Raw genomic sequence first — 15993 nt, 5'->3', positions numbered from 1 at the left:
CATGTACCGGGTATAAAGTAGAGGTTTGGGACTATATTGTGAAACGAGGGTACCGGTATATGTTTGCTTTGGGTAAAACCTTTTCTTTAAAACGGGTGATCTATTGCCCCAACACTAGTTAGTTACACAGATTCTTTAAACAACAGAGACCGTTTAAAGAGAGAGACCGTGGTATAATTCAAACACTGGGCATTGGATTTATCGCAGCATTCTGATATTAAATTTCAAGAATAACAGAACCTCTCAGTGAATCGTGGACAATGATATTGATTGTTTGAAGTCTGTTTGACTCGGAAAACCACAAGGCGTTTTTTAATTTTAATGTTGCTTTTAAGAATGTTCATTTTTCGTGACCGCTAACTGCGTCAAGGGGTTTTCCATGGTTCACTTAACTCTGTCGACAAAACAACATAAATGGTTAATGTGTTAATTCTTCAGAATTATCAGTATAATGACATTTAACGCAAAATACATTTCATAATTAGATAATTTTAATAGAAGCTTGATGTATAACTATTTCAAAAATCACTAATTCAAAATTACCTTCCGCAGAGCATACAGTGGTCAAGATATCTTGAGCGTTGGTGAATTTTTCTCTCTACTTCTGATTCAGTACATTTGCGGACATCTCACTGTTAATGTTACATTTTGCTTACTTGAATTATTCAAGACTGTCTGATAGTTCATCGAAATGTATAACTTCTATTCTAAGCACACCATTTTTTATTGATCATTTTCCATCTAATTTAGTCTTTTGATTACCACCACCATGTTTTTCATACAACTATGCTATGTTTGATGACATTTTGTAAAGTCTGACTTTCACACTGAACTAATAAGCGATACAGTTTAATGTTTCGAAATGTGTTAAATTTTGGAAAGAATCACTTGCTTTAAATAATTTACGGAGAAAATAATATTTAATGTCAAGAGTAATTAGTGTTTCGTCCTTTTCTAATACAAATATTTTTTTAAGGTTTGGTGCAAGTGTGCCAATCTCTACAGAGTCCCGAAATTTCACTTTGTCATACTTTTTCTAATTGTCTAATTATCTTTAACTATAGAAGTGTACATGTATTCGGTTTTATTTAACAAATACGATTTGGTATTGTGATTTTAACTGTATCAATTGGTAACAGTTGTTGTAAAACACTGCCATCCTCAGTCCGCACACATATTGTCCTAAAATTAGTCTCGGAAAAAGTCTGATAGGAAAATCAATTATTAGTTCTTGTCCATTAGAATTAATCCGATAATTCCATGACTCTGTTTGTGGCAGTCTACTAAAATCGTCTACCAAATTTAGTATTTCAGTTTCATCTGTTTGAAAACCATATCTTTTTACATCCAAGTCAAATCTTGAAGACATGGAGTGGCATCTATTGCCGGGTTTCATTCTATTTTGAAGGATACCGGTATCTTCGAATGCGTTTGCTGCTGTATATCAATATATCGCATAGAAATCGATCTTATGAAAATGAATATCAATACATCAGTTAACTTATTTCGAGTTAAACAATTGTCTATGCAAAGTCTGTAACTGTTTGAAAATTGAATTGATATATAAACTCTACAAAACAGACCATAATTCATCTTTTATATCGTATTTGAAAGTTCCAAAATCAACCTAACACTGATACATGTACATGTATACGTGCACTTGTTTAACAATGTTTTAGGTCGATCTCTATCCGACACAGCTCATGTAATAACTCAATATTTAGAAATAAATATTTGAAACGAGCTTCTTTTTTGGATACTATTTTCTTTTCAAACACTTGTACAGAATTTTAAAATATTTTGCCTTGTGCTTTAAACTTTTACATTTTATATAAATGAATCTTAAAGTTTTAAAACTTTTGTCTTCAAAATACTTCCTCAAATATCATCTTTACTTAAAAAATGATAGATTTACCACACGGACCTTAATAAAAGTTGTATAATAAAGTTTAGCAGTATTGACTCATTCACTACCTAGCGTAGTCATTACTGTAAAACAAAAACCAAGTCAATATTTTAAAGTGCAGAAAACTAATAATAAATTTAAAGGGGCACTAGCTACGAGATATATAAAAAATCTAAAGTTAATTTTTTTTTGTTCAATCAATAATGAAAGTGAAATAACAATTCGCTTTTTTCAGCCAAAAAGGTTCTATTTTGTCAAATTACGCTAAGAAACATTGATAATTAGTTATTCACTTGCAAGTATCCATGTGAAATTCAATTTAACCCCTCGCTAGAGATTGACAACGCATGCATTTTACGTGTACTGGTTATTTACAGAAAAAGAATGTCAACAATGAAAGTTAAACTACGGTAAATCATTTGATTACTAATTCGATGCACATAAAATCATTCTTATACGGTTAAAAGTAATGAGAAACATCTATTGTTAATCTATTAAAAAAATCAAACAGACCTATAAAAATCCAATTGCACGTGGTGGTTTAATCTATTCATATCTTTATTTATGTTTACATCGCTTATATGGTCATCTGAGGTCAAATCGATAGTTAATTAGATGGCGTCTGGACTAAAATACACACGAAACGAACCTATATATTATCTACCCCATGCTATGTAAACTGTTTATTTTAAACTTTTGATAGTTTGGATAAGTGTTTTACATTGTTATAAATCAAATATGAGAATTTGAGTCAAATCGGTGACTATGAATTTGACAGCTAGTGCCCCTGTAATAAATTAAAAATAATTCATAATTATATTTCTTTGGAAAAATGTGACAATTATTCAAAATAAATGATAAAACGTATTGGAAATGATAATATATTTTGTAAAAACGTAGTTCAACACGCAACTAACGATAAATATGTGAAAAATGAAATAAATTTAAGCAATTACATCCTGCTGAGGTCAATTTGATAAAAAGACAAATCTTAAATCAAAATTATCATGCTACACATGAATGGAAATTGAAACTTAATAACTCACATTAAATGGTATATAAGGAAAACTTAAACGCACTTGTTGCGCAGTAATATCGAAAAATATGTAAAACATGTTGAAATAGTTTCGAAATTTGACGAATGTAATAATCAAGATCACATTTTATTCATTAAACAAGCAAGGATTCTACCAAGTACTTATTGGATCATGGAAGGTAAGGTCAAACCAGTTAGGTAATGCTATATATGTTTTATGTATCCTTAAGTGTGCAACGAAATTGTATCATGGACGTTATATTGTTTTAAGGAGTAGGGGCAATAAGGCCCTGTATTGGCCCATGAATACGATTTCTTTTTATTACAAGACATCACAAGTACGTCATTTTATAAACCATTTGTATGATAACGAATGCAAATGCAGTTTTTCATCGTTACCTTCTATCGTGCTAGTCCAAGAAACGACACAACAATGCTCGAGAATTTGTATGACAACTACAATGTAGAGACATAATCTCACCAAATCAAAAGTTGTTGTGTTGGTGCGTACATACTTTTCCAATTAAAATATAATTAAAATGTTATGCTACACAAGGAAAATTTCAAACAATCACAAAAATACAAATATTCGTTAAAAATGAAATTTGTTTTTATTTTTCTTAATACCTTTAACTTTAGTGTTGTTGCTACTAATACATGAAATATAATAACATAGATATAGGAAGATGTGGTGTGAGTGCCAATGAGACAACTCTCCATCCAAATAACAATTTAAAAAAAGTAAACCATTATAGGTCAATGTACGGCCTTCAACACGGAGCCTTGGCTCACACCGAACAACAAGCTATAAAGGGCCCCAAAATTACTAGTGTAAAACCATTCAAACGGGAAAAACAACGGTCTAATCAATATAAAACGAAAAAACGAGAAATGAGAAACACGTATAAATTGCATAAACAAACGACAACTACTGTACATCAGATTCCTGACTTAGGACAGGTGCAAACATTTGCAGCGGGATTAAACGTTTTAATGGATCCAAACCTTCTCCCTTTTTCTGAAACAATAGCATAACATCACAACATAGACAAACACACGATAAAATATCAATTGCCAGGTTTAACTTAATCAAAAAAACGTACATTAATACACTATAAACGAATAAATTTGATCTGCGATATCTTGCAACAGGCCACATACGGACCCCTCAAAAAGTTGTTGCAAGGGTTCTTGATAACTTGATACATCCCGCACAGCTAAACGGATGCCCCACTTCAACAAGCGTTTTACTGCCGGTCGGGAGAAGACCAAGTGACCATATTTCTATACCCAGTCACCCTTGGGATGCCATTCCAGAATAGATAAAAGTAGTATGTCATTTTGTTATTATTATGGCTCGCTTCCTGTCTCATTGAACTTTACTACATTTATGATTGTTTTAACATTTGTATACCCCACAGGGCAATATGTTTTCTGGTCTGTGCATCCGTTCGTCTGTTCGTTCGTCCGGCTGTCTGTCTGTCCCGCTTCGGGTTAAAGTTTGTGGTCAAGGTAGTTTTTGATGAAGTTGAATTTCTAATTTTAATGCCAAATTATAGTTTTAACCAAGATTTCAAGGTCCACTGAACATAGAAAATGATAGTGCGAGTGGGGCATCCGTGTACTATGGACACATTCTTGTTTTAAATGTGTTTGTTTCTCATCTTTGATAACATTTTATTTAAGTATAACAAATTGAACTTATTTTTACAGAATCAATAAGACAAAATGCATCAATAGCTTTACATCGGTATCTAAGTCATAATATTACTGGAACAGAGAAACACGTAAAAACAATCAGAATGATGAACAATGCCAAAGACTACCTACAAACAATGCAAAATTGCACATTTATCACAAGTGGAAGTTTTGGAGAAGGGCTTGTGATGAGAGGTAGTGATTTAGATGTCATGTACGTTTGCAAATTTGCTGAGGGTTGTGAGGACAAAAACTTTTATTTTAAACCTAATATAACGTACTTTGAAATGGAAGCTGAAGATTGCCAGCCATGTTTCGTACGTCTACGTCTACGGTATTTCACAGGTCGATTTTTCTTCGGAAGCTTTTTAGAGGAGATGGGAGGAAATTATTATCTTTCAAACGCTAAACTTAAAGAACAAATGACAGACCTAAGATGTCCAACTATTCACGGGCCATGTTTGTCCGACACCAATGACACATTGGACATTGCATTGTGCTTTCGTAGTACGTCTTGGATACCACAAGCACAACATTGGGTAACACGATCAAATAACTCGTGGCCAAGTTACGATGTTAAGCAGTCTATTACACAACACGGCGTTCTCTTTGTGCCAATAGGTGTTAAAGGATCTCCCAATTTGAAAGAAGATTTAGATTGGCGAATTTCCTTTTCCGTTGCAGAAAAAATTCTAATTTATTCTTTCACACATACACAGTTACTATGTTATGTTCTGATGAAAATTCTTCTCAAAGACGTTATAGCTATTGACTTGTCTTGTAAAGAACTGCTTTGTTCATATTTCATGAAAACAATTGTGTTCTGGATATCTGAAGAAATATCTCCTTCAGTATGGAAACCTAACAATTTAATACCATTATTTATGATATGTTTCAGGAGACTTCTATATTATGTTGAATACTTAGTTTGTCCACATTTCTTCGTTCCTGAGAATAATTTATTTGAGAATAAGATAAACAAATACGCACGTGTAATACTCTTGAATAAGCTGCATATTTTAAATAGTTATGGATGGAAATGCATCTTATTCTCAGACCAAATCCCGAATGGACACAAATTAACATCTCGATTATACAAAGAACAAAGTTGTTCACATATAGACATTCGTAAACTATTGTTCTCCCGAATTTTCTATATTGCATATCAGGCTCATATGCGCTCATTTGATTATGAAAAAGCAATTCATTTAATTTTATCTTTGGAAAGTTCAAAAATAAAATATCTATATTTGCATTTTATGTCAAAGTTTTCTTGTATAAGTGATCAGTTTCAACCATTTGAATTCACATCCGGAAACAAATTTACGTATAAGAAATATAATACCCGCTTAAGCAGTCTACTGCAGAATATGCACCATGATGCTGTGTCTGGATGGCTGATGTTAGCTTCGTTCTTCTATAAAAGAAAGCAGTACTATATAGCTCTTGACATACTGCAGTATTCTCTATCAAAATGTTCATCTGAAAAGCTTTACCGTGATATGAATGCTTCACCTGACCAACATGCATTATTAAACCTGAACCTTTTGAAGAATATGTCGATCCCAAAGCTATGTAAATTCATGCTGGTAAATGTATTAGATCTTATTTCATTAAGACCGAAAGAAATACCGGAAGAGGGAGAGGGAATATACAATATTCCACCGGTTGTGTATGCATATTTTCTTTGTTTTTTATGTCATTATCATCTTAAGAATACCAGCAAGTATCGAGATTCAATCAGAGATCTACAAACAACTATAGACACAAATTATTTCACAGGAAATTCTTATGAGAAATATGTATCTTACAACACGCTTGGCCTAACCTTTGAATTGTCAGGCAACAAAAAATCAGCAAAGCGAGCATACAAGCAAGCTTTAAAATTCAAACCCAGAAACAGAGTCGGATGGTAGCTACTGGCGTCGAATATGTTTATGCATATATTGAATGTATTAATTATAATGCAAATTAAGTAAGGTGTGGAATGTACATGTACATCTTTGAAACGGCAACTACAACAAACATCCAGTTATTCAACATTTTAAATTGAAGTATTATATTTATAGTTGGTCATTGTAGTGCAGAATGATTGTCGATTTGGGAAAAAAGCTAAATAAAGGCAACAGTGGTATACCACTATTCGAAATTCACAAATCGATTGAATAAATTTAAAAACAAATCCGGGTTACAAAATATTACTGAGGGAAACACATCAAATATAAGAGGAGAACAATGACACAACAGAAAGACAACACTAAAATGCAACACACACAGAAACGAACTATAATATAACAATGATCATTTTCCTGACTGGGTACTGGAATGATGAATGCAAATGCTAAATCATCTTACTGACGTTTTTCTATGGAGTTTACCACCGTTTAATATTCATGTGACTAAACATGTATGCCTCCCATATTTTTGTATTTCATTTTAGATGATCATACTGCATTTGTTTACCTAAACTATGGTATTTGTATTTTTGTCGTATGTTTCTCTGTAAACTTGTATTTAGATTTTAGAGAATGAAGTATTTACATGTATCTATCTATATAACATAACATCATTTGTTTGTAATGTCTAACTGTTCTGAAATTTAAAAAGACAAATTATGGGAAAAACTATGGATAGATATAAACAAAATACACTTTTTATAGTTTACAGTTAAAAGTTTACAGTGCAGTGACAGAAGTGTAAAAAGTCGTCTAGATTACGAGTTTAATTAATCTCCCCAAATAACACACGGCTAAAAATAGTCTTAAGTTAAAGACAAATATATCTTCTTTATTTTTTGCCCTGTCGTCAGAATTTTGTATAGTCACATTTTTCAAAAAAGTCTTTTTAATGACTAGTAGTATATTGGAGAGTGTCAAAAACCTTTTTCAAAATGAAAATTTGTGTATGTTTGCTAACAATTGATTGAAATGTGGTTTTTTTTCTATAGCTATTGTCAACTGTCAAAATATGCTATTCAGTATTTTATTTTCTTCTAATCTATAATATTTGCTAAGTTTTGTTTGTTTAAAAAAGAGGTTATTTTAATTGCAAATTCAGTCACAAACTTTAGTTTCTTCTTTATAGTAGTAATAAAAATTATCCCATAATATGTTTAGTATTTGTATTATATAAAACTAGTTACTGATAAAATTTTCAGAACCTAAATATAAAAAAAACTTCAGAAATATAGAGTTACTAATTTCAATTTCAACACGGAACCTAATCACTTCCCTTTCATCACATTTTGTGTATTAGTCAATAATTTGCTCTAAACTGATATATAAAATTACTATCTTTTTCGCTATTATATACAAATATTTTCATTCAAAGTGCGCTCATATATGGCACATACATTGTTTGTATATGTTTATATATTCTGTGTGTTTTTGTTATAAAACATTAAATATACATTGTCAGAAAAGTCTTATTGTAAAAATCAAAATAATTGACGGAAAGTTTCAGTAAATATTCCGGGCTATGTACGATTGATCAAGTCCACTGAAACTTGCTCCTTCAAGTCCAAAGAAAGGACGAAAGTCGTTAAATTATGCAAAAAAAAAAATATTGACTGAAAGTTTGAGTCAATTTACTAGTATAGTGAAGTTGACTTTTGTAACTGCAATGAATAAAAGATAGCGAATGCAATAGCTGTGAATTTGAAGAACTGCAGGCAGTTTACTACCGTTCATCCTACAAAAGTTACACAAGTAAATAGAAATGTCCCCCCTCACTTTAAGAACGAAGAACCTTTTAATCTGACACATACAAGGAGATGAAAACGCACTATGCTAACATAAGCCGTGAGCAATAAAAATATTTCTGAAACTCTAATTAAAAACATGTTTGCAGAGGATTTAAAAAACTTTGTACATATTATAACCTGTACAAAATCGCAACTTGTACACGACATATACATCAATATTTGTATTACGTAAAAAAAACCGGATTCATTTTAAACAATTAAAATGTCTTTAAAAAATATATTCGACGCCTTCAGATGTGAACATAATTTTTAAAACATTTATGTTAGTCTTTTTATCATAGTTAAATGTCCTTCATTTGACGTCAACATTTCTTGCAATTCGGAAAAAGTCCACATGTATAACGAAAAGTAACTTGTAAAGTTATATAGAATATTTTCGCAATGTCAAATGACTGTGAAATTAAAATGAAATAAAACACGTTACTATAATAAAACAACTTGAACAATAAACTTTTCAAGAACAGGGAAGAAATGTAAACGATACATTTAGAAATAAGAAATGAAACTTCTTTCCGTGCGTATAACTAATATTCAATATATTTATGTCAGCTTAATTTTTACTGCACTTGCATGTACACAATAAAGGCAGCAGTAGTATACCGCTGTTCAAAATTCATAAATCGATTGAGAAAAAAAAAAAAAAATCCGGGCTACAAACTAAAACTGAGGGAAACACATCAAACATTAGAGAACTGCGACACAACAGAAACGAACTATAATATAACAATGGCTATTTTCCTGACTTAGTACAGGACATTTAAAAAAAATATATGGTAGGTTGAACTTGGTTTTGTGGCTAGCCAAACCTCGCACTTACGTTTATTCATATGGAAACTGAGATTTTCCTTAAAAAGTGTTAAATGAACATATCTAATAAAGCTTCAATAGTAGATTTTCAATGCATCATATAAAACCACAATTGATCTAACACAGTATTAACAGGAGCAAATGCTTTGATCGTTTATAGGTCTTATAAAAACCCGCGAAATATGCTGCATGGAAGATTGTGTAGTAGTTTAGGTCGTATTGAAAAATTCGATATTTTGCACCAGTAAATGCTATTTTGAATCGGTGTTATAAAATGGTCTTTTAATCAGAAATTTATCACGTAATAGTAAACAAGTGAACCTTCTAACATTTACAAAGACAGTTTCCTTTCATATAACAGATCATCAAAAACTACCACGATGTTGCCACATAGGTCAATGGCTAACAACTAGAAACTATAACTGGCTAACTGGTAACGCTCTGTTACCGCTACAGATATATCAGAATGCAAAACATATAAAATGGTCTTTAAATCAGAAATTTATCACGTAATAGTAAACAAGTGAACCTTCTAACATTTACAAAGACAGTTTCCTTTCATATAACAGATCATCAAAAACTACCACAATGTTGCCACATAGGTCAATGGTTAACAACTAGAAACTATTAACTGGCTAACTGGTAACGCTCTGTTACCGCGACAAATATATCAGAATGCAAAACAGAGGGATGTTATTCTTTTTGCGGAGTAACTTTAAGTTATATGGATAAATATTCTCTTGTCTGCTCTGTGGTCGGGTTGTTGTTTCATGGACACATTTCATATTTCTATGCTCTAATCTATTATATTTCAGAATATATGAGACCTGGACACTTCATGTACATATCGATACTGATGAACTCAAGTTTATAGCTGGTATTTGTGTGTTTTCTACACATTTGTAAAACAACTGTGTTATCGTGTTGTATTATTGACTAAGCACTGATCAATCATCGTGACTGTATGTGTATGTGTATGGTGTGAGGGCCGGGGCATTTTCAGATAAATTGATATTTGATTCTTAATGTTTTGAGAAGGTATAATTTGTTTAGCAAAGGACGTTTGTTTTCTTTAAAAGTTATGAGAACAAATCAATACACTACCCAGTTAATTTACAAACTGTCTAATATGTTTGTTAAAAGTAATGACAGTCAAAAAGAGGTAAGCTATTGTGCACATTTTTCCGTCCTTGCTTCGTGCTGTATTCATGAAAAAAGCAGATTGTGTAAAAGATAAGATGGCATTATGCCATGATGTATTTTGCGGAAATTACATTACCGTTTAATGTCAACCACAAGATAATAGTGTGTTCAGTTGTATATTGATGTCTTACCACTTTTATCCAATAGTCAAGTAAATTATTCCATGCATTGTGCAAAAAAAAAAAAAACCACGAATGACAGATAATGCGATGTGAAATAACTGCCAATGTAACAACTATATGTTACCTAACGACAAAACTTTTGATCTTCACGACTTACAATTTCCATTCTCAGCACAGTAGAGAGATATGAAAAACTATCGCAAACTAAAGGCAAACGTGCTGTTGTCAATGAAATTAACAACGTCGTCATAGGTAAAATAGCGATAAAAAGATTATCATTGGTCATCTCAACATGATTGCTCCTATTTAAGAAATCTTAAAAACTGCACTACAATGTGATGGAAGATGGTTTTGGGTATAAAACATCATATAAAGGGTTTTAAAAAAATCATCATACATCTTAATTTTTGGATGAAAACAATGTTAAGTTTTGGGTGATTTGATATATCCAGATATAAAAAGATTTTGTTTGATTGATTGATTGATTGGTGGTTGCTTAACGTCCAGTGGCAAATATTTCATGCATGTTCAGGACGGGAACAAGTTAACAATAAATACAATAGGTAGGTCTTGTCATAATAGAGGCCATCTGGGATGATGGTCGGGGAAATTTGGACTGCCACTGAAAAATGAGGATATATTCGATAGGGACAGACATTTTGCCGTGCAACAGGCCACCTACGGACCCCTCAAAAACGTTGTTGCAAGGGTTCTTAACGTGCAAAGAGCGTGGCACCATCTTTACACGAGGCATCGGATTAAACGTCCCCATTCTGACCGGACGGGACTGCGAATTTGATACATCCCACACAGCCAAACGAACGCCCCACTTTAGCAAGCATTTTACTGCCGGTCGGGAGAAGACCAAGTGATCATATTTCGTTTCCCCAGTCACCCTTGGGGGATTTTGTTTGATAACACGTGTCATTAATCAAACGGTAATAGAATGCCTAACCAATGAAATCATACAGTGATTACATTACACATTTTTATTCCTGCTGTGATTTATGATTAATGAAGAAGTAATAAATCCTTGTTTAAAGTGTGTTCTTTTCTTTTTTATTTCTTTTTACATCTGCAATGACGTATAAACTGCCAAATATTGCAGATGCTGATTTTATTTTAAATAAATGTTCAAGACCAACTTCGTGATCATAAGATGATGACTTATTAATGTATTTTAACAATGACATTATTTTTTTCAATTTAATTTCTAGATGTGTAAAATAAGATATATATATATATAGATCAAGTAATTTAATTCCAGCACATAATCAATAAGTAGTGATATAATATATATACCTTATGCAATTAGAAAAATTAAATATTTAAATTAACAAAATTTGAAACTGTAAATCTACCCAGAACAAGGCATGTCATTTTGGTCTCTTGTGGACAGTTGTCTCATTTACAATCATACCACATCTTCTTTTTTTTTTATATAGGCATACTTTTATTATTTTCCCCAAAAGTTATTTATTTTATTTAGAAATATTTAAATATATTTAAAACTGTTTAAGTATACATTAAAAGGCCCGTATGCATTTGAAACAGTCCCCATAAAAATTATTAATTAATTTAGGGAAATTTAAAACTACAAATATTCTACACAAGGCAAGGGCACACCTTATACATGTACAGTCCTTGAAAAATTGATTTATTCTATTTAGGAATTTAAAAAAAAAAGGTATCATACCCATTAGGCACAGGCATATCTTAAAATTCTTAAGTGAGGTGAGCTTTATGTAATAGATGTAATCACTAATTAAATTATACATTCAAAAACCAACGAATGTCCTGTTCGGCAGCAAAAACAAGTGGATCACTTATATCAATCAACAGACAAAGATTCGTCATTAAAGTCTTGTTTTCTGTACACCAAAATAGTCCACATTGTTCTTCTAATGGGAAACAGTCCAGCAGTACCCACGTGAACACATTTTTCCTAAATGAATGTCTGTACAATTTTTTTATTTTGCCAAAAAATTGTGAAGGATCTCCTGTATTTGCTATGAAATCACACGATCTAGAAGAAATTTGATGTGACTCTGTGGCAAAGAAAATGTCTTTTTTTTTGGTTTTGTTGTATCTAGTTATTGTTGCTGTATTTTTCCTGGATTATTCTGATGTAAAAAGTAAAATCACAAAAATACTGAACTTAGAGGAAAATCAATTCGGAAAGTCCATAATCACATGGCAAAATCAAATAACAAAACGCATCAAAAACGAATGGACAAGAACTGTCATATTCCTGACTTGGTACAGGCATTTTCAAATGTAGAAAATGATTGATTAAACCTGGTTTGATAGCGCTAACCCTCTCACTTTGATGACAGTCTCATCAAATTTCGTTATATTTACATTGATGCGTTAACTAATCAGTCATCATCGTATAACAATGTAATTGTTTGGTAGCATTGTCTTACTTGATTGTATGTTGGATTTTGGCAAGTCATCTTCTATATTACATATTTTCTTGACAATTCGTCGAAGTGATGTCTTCCTATTAGTTGTTTCTTGTTTAACTGTACCGCTTAATAAGTTAAACAAACTCCAATCTTAAATCTGAAAGAAAAACAAAAATTAATAAAATGCAGGACTTCTTTTAATAAAATGTTATCAATGAGATATGTCTCGCCTTTTTGTAATTTTGATTCTGCAAATGTTGAAATTAAAATATCAATATTTTAACAAGTTACATAAGTTATGCAAAGTCAATGAACCATGAAGAGGGGGTGGGCCAATATAATATCCATGGAAATGATTGCATACCAATTATCATTGACTTCACATAAGCAGTTCCTCTAAACTGGTCTTATCACACATAAATTAATTAATTCTTGAATTAAGAAAATTATTCATGAACATTTAAACTAAAATACAAAAATGATAATATTAATGAACTGAAACGCAAAACTTTACTTGTGAACGTTACTTTTATTAAGACAGATTGCTGAAGCAAATGGTGTGAGCGTTAAGAAATGTCAGTCTGTTGCAGTAAAAAGAAATCTGAGTTACCAAATTGAAACTCCATCTACTAACACCAAGCAGCCAAGAAATACTTTGCAAGTTGGGTCCTCTGGTCAATTTTTCTCCAGTGAGTTCTTCTCGAAGTGGTTCGTCTCCATGGCAACCCTTCACGTTTAGCTCACCGGAAGCAATTAACTCATTGAACCCACAATAAGAGATCTTATCATCACCTGCACCATCTTCTACTGCTTTTGCCACAACAAGGATTAAATCTTCAGAAATTCTTCTGGCGTTGCATTTCATCTTAAGGACACTGTGTGTTTTGCGTGTGGTAAAAACAGAAGGGACTATGCACTAGTAACAGGTGTTTGGAAGACAAAGGTCGCCATTTCATATTTAAAGAAAACAGCAAAGGGTTTAAAGACACGGATTGTTTCCCACGACAAGCCGTATACTGACAAAGTGCATATTAACAGAATCTTTCATTCATTTGGAAAAACAGACTGATCACAGGACATTCATAGAACAATTTAAGATAAGTTGTCTAAGTTATTTGAATAAGTGTACTGAATCTCAATCAAAATCGTTTTATGGTGTTGAAGTGAAACGCCACAAAAAGGTACATGTAGCTCTTTCAATATAAACTACAAAAATATTTAACAACTGCAGACGTTTGCTAACTTGTAATGGAATTACGTATTTACGTGTATATACATATATCTGATAATTTTGTGGTATTGTCAAAAAGTGAAAATTAATCATGATAATGTTTTGAATAAATCAGTGCTTTAATTCGTGTACTTGTTTGTGGTTATTTTGAAGAGAACAATCTATGCATCCTTCAATGAGTCTAAAACCCTAGAAAAAACAACCAGATGATTGTTTCGAGTATATAATTTTGCCTGACACACTATGTTGTTATTATACATTAAAAAAGAACATAAGAGGAAACGTGATTCATGTACATGACACTTGATATTTTTCATCGGAAAATATAAAATGTGTAAGGGTTTCGCGGATTCCAGTGTCTCGCCTACTTTTGCTGTTAATCGCAGACTCAACAAAAATGAGGGAAAAATCTATAAAAATATTCCTCTCGTTACAATCTGTTGATTTTAAGAAGCTTCTGTCCAAGTTTGGTAAAAATCAAGAATAGTTTATGAATCTAATAAATGTTTTAAAAACTTTAACTGCAGACTGTATGTAATATTAACTGGAAGAAAAACTAAGGTCATTTATAAGTAAAATATGTATACGGATAAACAGGTACAAAATTTCCTTCTAGATACTAGCTTTTGATGATCAAGTTTGGTACAATCCAGGATAGTTGAAGAAAGTTATTAAAAATTAAAAAAAAACTTTAACCACAGAGTGAATGTATTGTATCCTGGCAGAAAAACGTAGTCCATTTATAACATTATAAGTAAAATACGGAAAAAATGGATTTTTGTTTTACAAAATTTACTTCTGGAGACTATCTGATGATCATAAACAAGCTGCTGTCCATGTTTGATACAAATCCAGGATAGTATAAGATTGATTTATTGTTGGTTGCTTTACGCCGCATTAGCCATGTTAGCACAAAAAGGCTATAATCTGGCAAGAGCTATAGTCTATAATAAATTCCAATTTCTTTTAAAAATGCAACAATATTTGTAAATGGAACATTATTAAATAAATCATATATATTATTGACATTGAAATGCTTCTTACGAATATCAGCAAAGTCAATACAACTAATTAAAACATGTTTAATAGTATACTTGCAGTTGCAAGGTACATATTGTGGTTCATCTTCATTTTTTAAAAGATACTCGTGTGTTATTCTAGTATGACCAATACGACATCTAGAAATAATACACTGATCTTTTCTGCACATAAAATTATTAAAAGGTTTACCTATATTAGGTTTAATTTCATGTAATTTATTATCATCTTTTTTACTCCATTCATTTTGTAAAATATTAAACACATATTCTCTAATATTAGATTTAAAATCAGTATATGTTATATCACAGTTAGATAAAGGGTCACCCAGGGCATGCTTTGCCTCAAGGTCTACAGCTGTGTTTCCAAGGATTCCAACATGACTCGGAACCCATAGAAATATTATTTCTTTCAGAAGAATTTTTAAATTCCTCATTACATATAAAATTTGGAGAATTGTTGGGTTTTTAATTTTAGTATTTTGTATAGCTTGTAAGCATGAAAGTGAATCAGAACATATAATAAATTTGGATTTATCTGAAGAGTGAGTGAGTGAGTGAGTGTTGGTTGCTTTACGCTGCATTAGCACAAAAAGGCTATATCGCGGCGAGAGCTAATTCGAATATTTTTACAATTTAAAGCATATTTTTAAAATAAGACAAAAAGTCCTTCAATATACTAAAATTCTTGACTAAAGCAAATTGAGTATATACAAATAAAAATCAACAGTAAAATAACGTGATAAAAATTAAAATCGATTTAAATATAATAACATTTTTAT

At 31.6% G+C, this 15993-nt stretch overlaps 1 long non-coding RNA gene across 1 annotated transcript; it reads left to right on the top strand.

Annotated features, from left to right (window-relative positions):
• The first annotated feature begins 3014 nt into the window (after window positions 1-3014).
• On the top strand, window positions 3015-7469 carry LOC143042418 (uncharacterized). Its single transcript, XR_012967981.1, has 2 exons — window positions 3015-3121; window positions 4656-7469. It is a non-coding gene; the product is annotated as an uncharacterized LOC143042418 (long non-coding RNA).
• Window positions 7470-15993: the final 8524 nt, after the last annotated feature.

The sequence above is a fragment of the Mytilus galloprovincialis genome, chromosome 8, assembly GCF_965363235.1.
Source record: "Mytilus galloprovincialis chromosome 8, xbMytGall1.hap1.1, whole genome shotgun sequence".
Taxonomy (NCBI): Eukaryota; Metazoa; Mollusca; class Bivalvia; order Mytilida; family Mytilidae; genus Mytilus; species Mytilus galloprovincialis.
This window is presented reverse-complemented; position numbering and strand designations above follow the sequence as displayed.